The 7,887-nt window shown below is 46.1% G+C and overlaps 1 long non-coding RNA gene across 1 annotated transcript; it reads right to left on the reverse strand.

Moving 5' to 3' along the window:
* Positions 1-3,766: 3,766 nt before the first annotated feature.
* Positions 3,767-7,606, reverse strand: LOC310680762. The gene is made up of 2 exons (XR_014512918.1): positions 6,877-7,606; positions 3,767-6,678 (listed from the first exon to the last, which is right to left on the reverse strand). It is a non-coding gene; the product is annotated as an uncharacterized lncRNA (long non-coding RNA).
* Positions 7,607-7,887: the final 281 nt, after the last annotated feature.

Consider the following 7,887-nt stretch of genomic DNA (forward strand, 5'->3'; position numbering starts at 1 on the left):
ATGGCTGTCTTGCCAGTGGCAGAGGCAGCATGCCTCAAACTAACCTTTGCTGGGAATCGCAAAAGGGAGAGTGCCATTGCACCTGTGGCCTGGTTGTGGACTTCCCATAGGCATCTAGTTGGCCACTGTGGGAAAAGAATATTGGATCTGATCCATAATGCTGCTCTCATTCCCCCCCCCCCCCAAGTAGATGGCTGGTGGTGGACTTGCCCAGTAATTTATCCCTAGTATTTGGTAGTCACAGACATAATGGGTGGTTGATCAACCAGCTTTTATGCCAAGTAGATCTATTGAAATTAATGGACCTAATTTAGTCGTGTTCATTCATTTCAACTGGATTTACTCTGAGTAATTGCTGAGGTTGAATACCACCCTAGAGGTTCCCCCCATGCAAATATCTCAGTGGCTTCCTGATAGAAAAAGGACCCATTCTGCAAAAGGGAACAATCTGACCGACAAAGAGCCACAAACGCTCTGCAGATATACAGTGGTGCCCCGCAAGACGAATGCCTCGCAAGACGGAAAACCCGCAAGACGAAAGGGTTTTCCGTTTGCAGAGGCGCTTCGCAGGACGAATTTCCCTATGGGCTTGCTTCGCAAGACGAAAAATGACGAAAAAAAATTTTTTTTTTGCTCCAAAACCCCTTATTTTGAATCGCTAAGCTGCTAAAAGCATTTTAGCAGCAAAACCGCTAATCCCCCACCCCTTAAAAAGCCGTTTTTAGCCCTTAAATCGCCAATAGCGCTAATAGTGCTACTCCGTCAATGGGCTTGCTTCGCAAGACGAAAAAACCGCAAGACGAAAAGACCCGCGGAACGGATTCTTTTCGTCTTGCGAGGCACCACTGTATATTGATTTAGCATTTGCAGAGGCTCCAAAGAACCTCAAGAACATTGTTTACAACTAGAAAACAAAAGAGTTTCATATGACCCTCTTTATTCCATCAACCTTTGGGGCAGGCTACATGCTACATGCAAAATCTCATGGTGGAGTTTTGTTGGGTTTTTTTTTTGCCTGGAGAAAAGCAGGTTCGGAAGGAGGAAGCTTTGAGCAGAGACATGAGGAGGTGGGGTTGCACTTTGTGGAGGCCAGAAGGAGGGAGAGCTGTCAGAAAGCGATAAACGGCTGCTGAGCAGGAAGAGAGAAGAGAGCCCACCACCCTCACCAGGTGATGGCTTGCACAGGTGTGCTGCACCTGTGCAGATGTAGGCTGGTGCTGATGATGTCCTCCAGGAACTCACCTTTACCTGCTGGTGTGAGATGGCAGGCCCTGGGGAAATGCTAAAAAATAATAATAATGGAAGTACTTTTGGCTTGGAATTGGCTGATCAATGCTGAGAGCTGGTAGGCTGCAGAATGGGAAATTGACAGAAATGTCTGCAGGATGTGAGAATTGGTGGGAGGGATAGGTATGGGTGTAGCTGTGTGGTTTCAGGAACAAATTTTGCATTTTTTGCTTGAAATTCGTCTTTCCTAGTAGCCCTATCGCACCAGCCTCCTCTGAGCCAACCCATGCCCTGGCTGCCCCCAGCAGATGCCCATGCATTTCTGCTCAGCGGCAAGGCCGTCTGAAGCAAAGATCCCTCCAGCATGGTCCCAGAATTGCTCACCTTTTTTAGGGAGGACGGCGCTGCCGGCGACGCACCCAGCTTTGCGGGGCTGGAGGAGGCGGGTAGCAGCTGGAGGGCAGCTCCTCCGGCTGGGAAGAGGCAGAGGCTGGACGCAGCGGCTCCCGGCTCAGCTGGCCGCTTTGTGCCTCGGTGGCCATGGTAGGCGGAGGCTCTGGGCGTGGCACTGCTCCAGCGCGGCATGGCGGAGGCAGGTGAGGATGGCGAGCTGATGCTGGCAGGCGGTGCATCCAGCCTCCGCCTCTTCCCTGGCGCCCTCCAGAACTTGGCGCCCTCGCGCCCTGCGCCACTAGCCTCTGTGGGTAAGACGCCCCTGCTCAGCAGCCTCATACATTTACTGCCTTCTATCCAATCTCTGGACGCAGGTGGCGCTGTGGCTTAAACCACAGAGCCTAGTACTTGCCGATCAGAAGGTCGGTGGTTCGAATCCCCGCGATGGGATGAGCTCCCGGTGTTCGGTCCCTGCTCCTGCCAACCTAGCAGTTCGAAAGCACGTCAAAGTGCAAGTAGATAAATAGGTACCACTCCGGTGGGAATGTAAACGGCGTTTCCGTGTGCTGCTCTGGTTCACCAGAAGCGGCTTAGTCATGCTGGCCACATGACCCGGAAGCTGTACGCCGGCTCCCTTGGCCAATAAAGCGAGATGAGCGCCGCAACCCCAGAGTCGGTCACGACTGGACCTAATGGTCAGGGGTCCCTTTACCTATACAATCTTCACTGTGCTTGATCCTCCCCCCACCACCTGTTGTTCCACTCCAAAACACCCCACACCTGTTAATACGCCAGGCTGCTTCACATTTTTTTTTTGCAATGTGAAATACACGTAGAATTCTGTGGGGAGGGGAAATCAGCTCAGGGGGAGACTGAAGTGGAAAGCAGAAGGTAAGGAAAGGCTGAATCTCTCCCCTCTTGCTTCTCTGCTCAGAGCTGTCCCCTCTCCTTGCTGCTTTGCTTTACCAAACCTGCCCATCAAGGCACCATTAACGCATATAATGTATTGGGAAAGAAATGGAATCTTTCCTTGCTGTGCCTGAGAAAAACGATTTCTATTTTTATTCTTGCAAAAGCATAAAAAGGAGACATTGGACAAGCACTAACCCCACCAGAACCCTGCAGCAGTTGATCAGAACAGAAGGAAATGTGTGATGCTTTCCCTCTTACCATTGACTGTACAGACTCCTTGTGGAAATATTTCTTTGTAACCGGTTTGATGAGATGAAGTATTTTTTCACGTGTTGGTCCGCTGAATGTTGGAACGCTTCCAATGTATGCTCTATATGCTGCTGTGCTTCTATGTTTTGTAGATTCTGGCTGCAGTTCTAACCCCACTTCCTCGGGAGTAAGCCCTGCTGGAATCCACAGAGCTTACTTCAGAGTAGACACGGCTTAGGACTGCACTGTTTGTCTCTCACAGTGGGGTTTCAGAAACCCGGTGAGTAACTACTTGACATTCCTGCGAAATATGACTGGAGAAGCAGGAGGGCGAAGAGACTCCAGGAACTCATTTTGGGGGAATGGCTGGAAACAACCGTTTGGCAAACAGCCAGCAAGCTGCTCATATTTCTTGTCAATGTTTTAAAGCAAAAGGCAGGCGTAGCAAGCATGTTGCAATGAAGAGCGATACCGATTCTGAATCTCCACCGGAGGGCAGACGCCGTAAATGATAACCGTGCATGCTGTAACCCCCAACCCCACCCTGACTAAGTTAGTTGATATTTCGGTCCTATTGAAACCAATTGGTCACCATTTATTTATTTATTTATTTATTTATTTATTTATTTATTTACAGTGGTGCCTCGCAAGACGGAAAACCCGCAAGACGAAAGGGTTTTCCGTTTGCAGAGGCGCTTCGCAAGACGAATTTCCCTATGGGCTTGCTTCGCAAGACGAAAATTGACGAAAGTTTTCGGGGGGGTTTTCCGCTCCAAAACCTCTTTTTCTGAAGCGCTAAGCTGCTAAAAGCATTTTAGCAGCAAAACCGCTAATCCCTTAAGCCTTAAAAAGCCGTTTTTAGCCCTTAAATCACCAATAGCGCTAATAGCGCTACTCCGCTAATGGGCTTGCTTCGCAAGACGAAAAAACCGCAAGACAAAAAGACTCGCGGAACGGATTCTTTTCGTCTTGCGAGGCACCACTGTATTTAGTTTCATAACGTTTTCACACCGCTTGCTTCTGTCAAACAGAAACAACAAAAACCTGAAACCCTGTAAGAAGTATTACAAAGAGAAGAAAGCAATGAAATGATCTGTAAAGACAGTTAAGAAAAAACAAGTATTTGAAGCATTATTATTATTTTTTAAAAAAAGGAAATAGGAAAAAAATCAGCACTAAACTAAAAACAGATTGGGAACACATACGTCAACATTCTGCATGCCTTGGCTTGGCTTGTCTAAACAGAAACATTCTTAGCGGACACCGAAAAGTGGTACAGTGATGGCGTCTGCCTGATGTCAACAGACAGGGAGTTTCAAAGTTCCAATGGGACTGAAGTTCAGCTACCTTAGTCTGGAATTTGAATCCAGCCTGATATCTGTATTTTTTTAAAAAAAATAATATTATGTTTGTGTATCACTGTTGCACCAAGGACCTAAAGAATCAACATGATTAATTTCTTCTTCTTCTTCTTCTTCTTCTTCTTCTTCTTCTTCTTCTACTGCTACTACTATGCCTAAAACAATTAAGCATTCTACAAAGATTTAAAAAACAAAACTGGCTTTGCAGTCTAATCAGCATTTAGCATAGCTTGGGCTTTCATAACCGCCCTGTCTGGTAGCTTTGGCTGAGAGATGGTGGCTAGCTCCCGGGCATTTATTTAGCTTTGTGGTTGAGCCTTCATTTGAGCTCATCTCCCCGGGCCTATGCTTTAGGGCTACACCACATTGACTTCTTATTATTAACTTTATCTCATTCATCTTCCTGAAAACCATGTGAACCAGGTCATTGACTCAGGTAATTCACAGGCATACTGCTTCAAGTCTAACACCCCCTTAGCATACTTAAAACTGCTGGTGCAAGTTAAAAAAATGGGTATATTACCAGGAGAATTCCTGGATGCCAAGATCCAAGTTTGGGGCAAGTACTCTTGGGTGAAAGAACCCCACCAGAGATTTAAAATCACGGCAATGTAAAGCATGGAAATATAGGTCCCTGTGCGTTCCCAAACTCCTCTTGTCCCTTGCCTTAGAAAAAGACCACATGTTTTGTACGTTTAAAATGGTTTACTTACAAACTCTCCAAAGGTCAGATTCATGTGCCTTTCCATACAGCATTCAGAAAAAGTTGCACGGGCAGTAAAATGTGGCTCCGTTACTGTGGTGAAAGTCTCCAAAATATTTGTATAGAAACTCAAGAGTGGCTTTTAAGAGCCATGTGGTCTGAGCTGCAGCAACCAGCTCAGCCCTCCTCACAAGTTGAGCTCCTCTAGTAGACTAGGAAATAACAATTACCTAGTTCCTCCCAAGACTTCCTTCCTGGTAGGGTTCACATGCTGGAATGAAAAGAACAAAAGCTTGATAACCCTTCTTCCTCAGGTGAGGAGGAGTGACCCAGATAAGCCTGGCAGGACAGCGTTCTCTATGGTCTTAACCCCTTCATGTGTTAATTAGACTTAAGCAAGTTGGTTATATGAGGTTGGTTATCCCATAAAAACATTGAAAATAAATAGGCAAAACCTCTCCAGCTCACTGGGAGCTCCTCACTTGCTTTAAAGTTCTCTGGACTGGTACACTGAAGTTTGCATTAAGTGTTTTGATCTGTCAGAGGAAGACATAATGAATGCTTGCAGAATCACCTACTAGCCAAGGTTAGAGATATTTTCCTAAGAACCTGACAGTTTTCTGCTGGGCTGGTGGGCGGAAAGATGGGCATCTAATCTTGCTCCATTAAGAACACCATTTCACAGCAACGGCAACAAATTCTAACTGTCTTTCAAGCAGACAGAGCAAAGACCCGTCAAAATTATCCACCCACGAGCACACTTGGTAGATTATTTAAAAAATTACTATTATTATATCAATCAGGTTGTTACCCACCAGCCTAGCACTGCCTTGAGGAATTTTAAATGTAAGTAGGATCTGCAACAGAATTTTACAGTGTACCAATTTGGTGTTCCAGCTTACTTAAACCCATTCCCCTTCTCCCCTCCATTTTCTAATATACCCAGCAATCCATCAGTATTCTATGGGCACTCTCTGTTCCCACTGGGATGCCCACCCCCCTTTTAGGGTTTTGTTTCCACCGGACGCTTTGCACTTTGGGGAGTCTGATAAATCTGTTTCTACCTCCCTTTGCATGTGGGTACTGGCTGTTTTGGCTACATAAGCATTCACAGGCACACACATGCAAATATATATCCTCTCTTCATTATTTATTGCCAAAACATCTATAGCCCCATAGTCATAAGCTGAAATAAATCACTGATTATAACAGAAGAAAGCAATATGCAAATTTTAAATTCCCGTGTACAGATCTAGGCTGCTTCCAGAATGTTGCTAATTTGCGGGTGGGATTCAGTCACCTACCAGCCAATTAAATAGGCTTTGGTGGGTTTGCGCAACAAATCCACATTTTGCAGGAAGGAAAGTGATGGGGAAATGCAAAGGAAAGCATGGTAGAATAATTGCTTGGTGCAAACGGATCAGAACAATTGCTCAATATAAACAGTAGTTGTCGGGGAACTGAAAATAAATCAAGATGAAAGCTCAGTAAAAGGGTCATCCGGAAGCAACCCTGAGCATTCTCATTTTCAATATGATTCCTGTGCACTGTTCTAATTAGCATTCTCATTTTCAGTATGAAGGTCAAAGGAATTGAGATTGGAGGCTGAGATTGGAGGTCATGTCTGAGAGAACAAGGCTGCTTAGGAGCAGGGATTTTCAACCTGTCTCTAGCAGCAAAGCAAACCTGTAATGTATGAACATAATGAAAGGGGCTAGCTAGGTGCTGGCAGGGAGAAAGTTTAATGTTAACTCTGGAGGTGCAACATAATCGAAATGGTGGCTGTTGTAGGTTCTACCCAGCCCTTACAAGATATCCTCAAGAACTGCTTCCCTAAACAGAAATAACCAATGGAATGTACATTCACGATCCCTTCAGTCTCAGTATTCCTGGTAGACTGCACTCAAGTCTTTTGTGCCGCAGAATTACCAGCCCAAGGATTAAACAAATCCCTCTTCCTATTAGCAAATTCAGGGGTGAGCGTTGATGAGAACGGAGCCACAATGTGTCCACTTGGGGAAGCACTGTGGCTCAGAGGTAGAGCATCTGCCTTGCATGCAGGAAGTCCCAGGTTCAGTCCCTAATGGAACCTCCAGGTAGGGCTGGGAGAGAAGTCTACCTGAAACCATAGAGAGCTGTGTAGGCAAGGCTGAGCTAGATGGATCCGGGGTCTGACTTGATAGAAGGTGGTTTCCTACCAGCATGCTCAGAGGGAGCTTGAGGGTTCCAGAAGTACAAATAAAAGTTTATTAAAAAAAAAGAATCAAGGTGGCAAAAGATAAACAAGCCCCCAAAGAACTCAAGAGTTCTTTACATTATCTCCCTCTCTCTGGAACAGATTACAGTCATACCTCGGGTTAGATGTGCTTCAGGTTGAGCATTTTCAAGTTACACTCTGCGGCGACCTGGAAGTAACGGAGCACGTTACTTCCAGGTTTCGCTGCTTGCACATGCGCAGACGCTCAAAATGACGCCACACGCATGCGCGGAAGCGGCAAAACGCGAACCGTGCATGCACAGACGCGCAGTCGTGTCTTACATTTTACTCAGGATGCGAACGGGGCTCCAGAACGGATCCCATTTGCATCCAGAGGTACCACTGTATCCAGGAAATGGCACAGCTGCTGGCTAGATCTCTGAAAAGGAGTAGTTTTGCTGGAACGCAAAGATACACTGGATCATTTTATTGCAGGTCCTGCACGTAATGAATTAATCAATTTGATTGCCCTCCTTGTATGCCCAGTGCTTTACGGACACCCCCCCCCCCCGATTAGGCACTCAAGTCCTTCGATTTGTGTAGGAGAAAAGTAACAGTCGTATTATCCACCACCACAAAAAAAACCCATTGTGCTTGGTTTTGTCATTTCCATAAAGCACCTCTGATTGTTCCCCTGCTTTTGGCTACCCTCTGTAAAATCCCACCTGTTTTCCATGCGAGTTCTGGCAATTGGAAGGAAATGTGCAGGGGTGAAAACTACAAAGGGCAGCTTTTAATGGCTCCGGGGATCTGTGCAGTCCTTTAGCCTCAGGAGAAAAGAGAGA

The sequence above is a fragment of the Podarcis tiliguerta genome, assembly GCF_965153285.1.
Source record: "Podarcis tiliguerta genome assembly, chromosome: 6".
Classification (NCBI taxonomy): domain Eukaryota; kingdom Metazoa; phylum Chordata; class Lepidosauria; order Squamata; family Lacertidae; genus Podarcis; species Podarcis tiliguerta.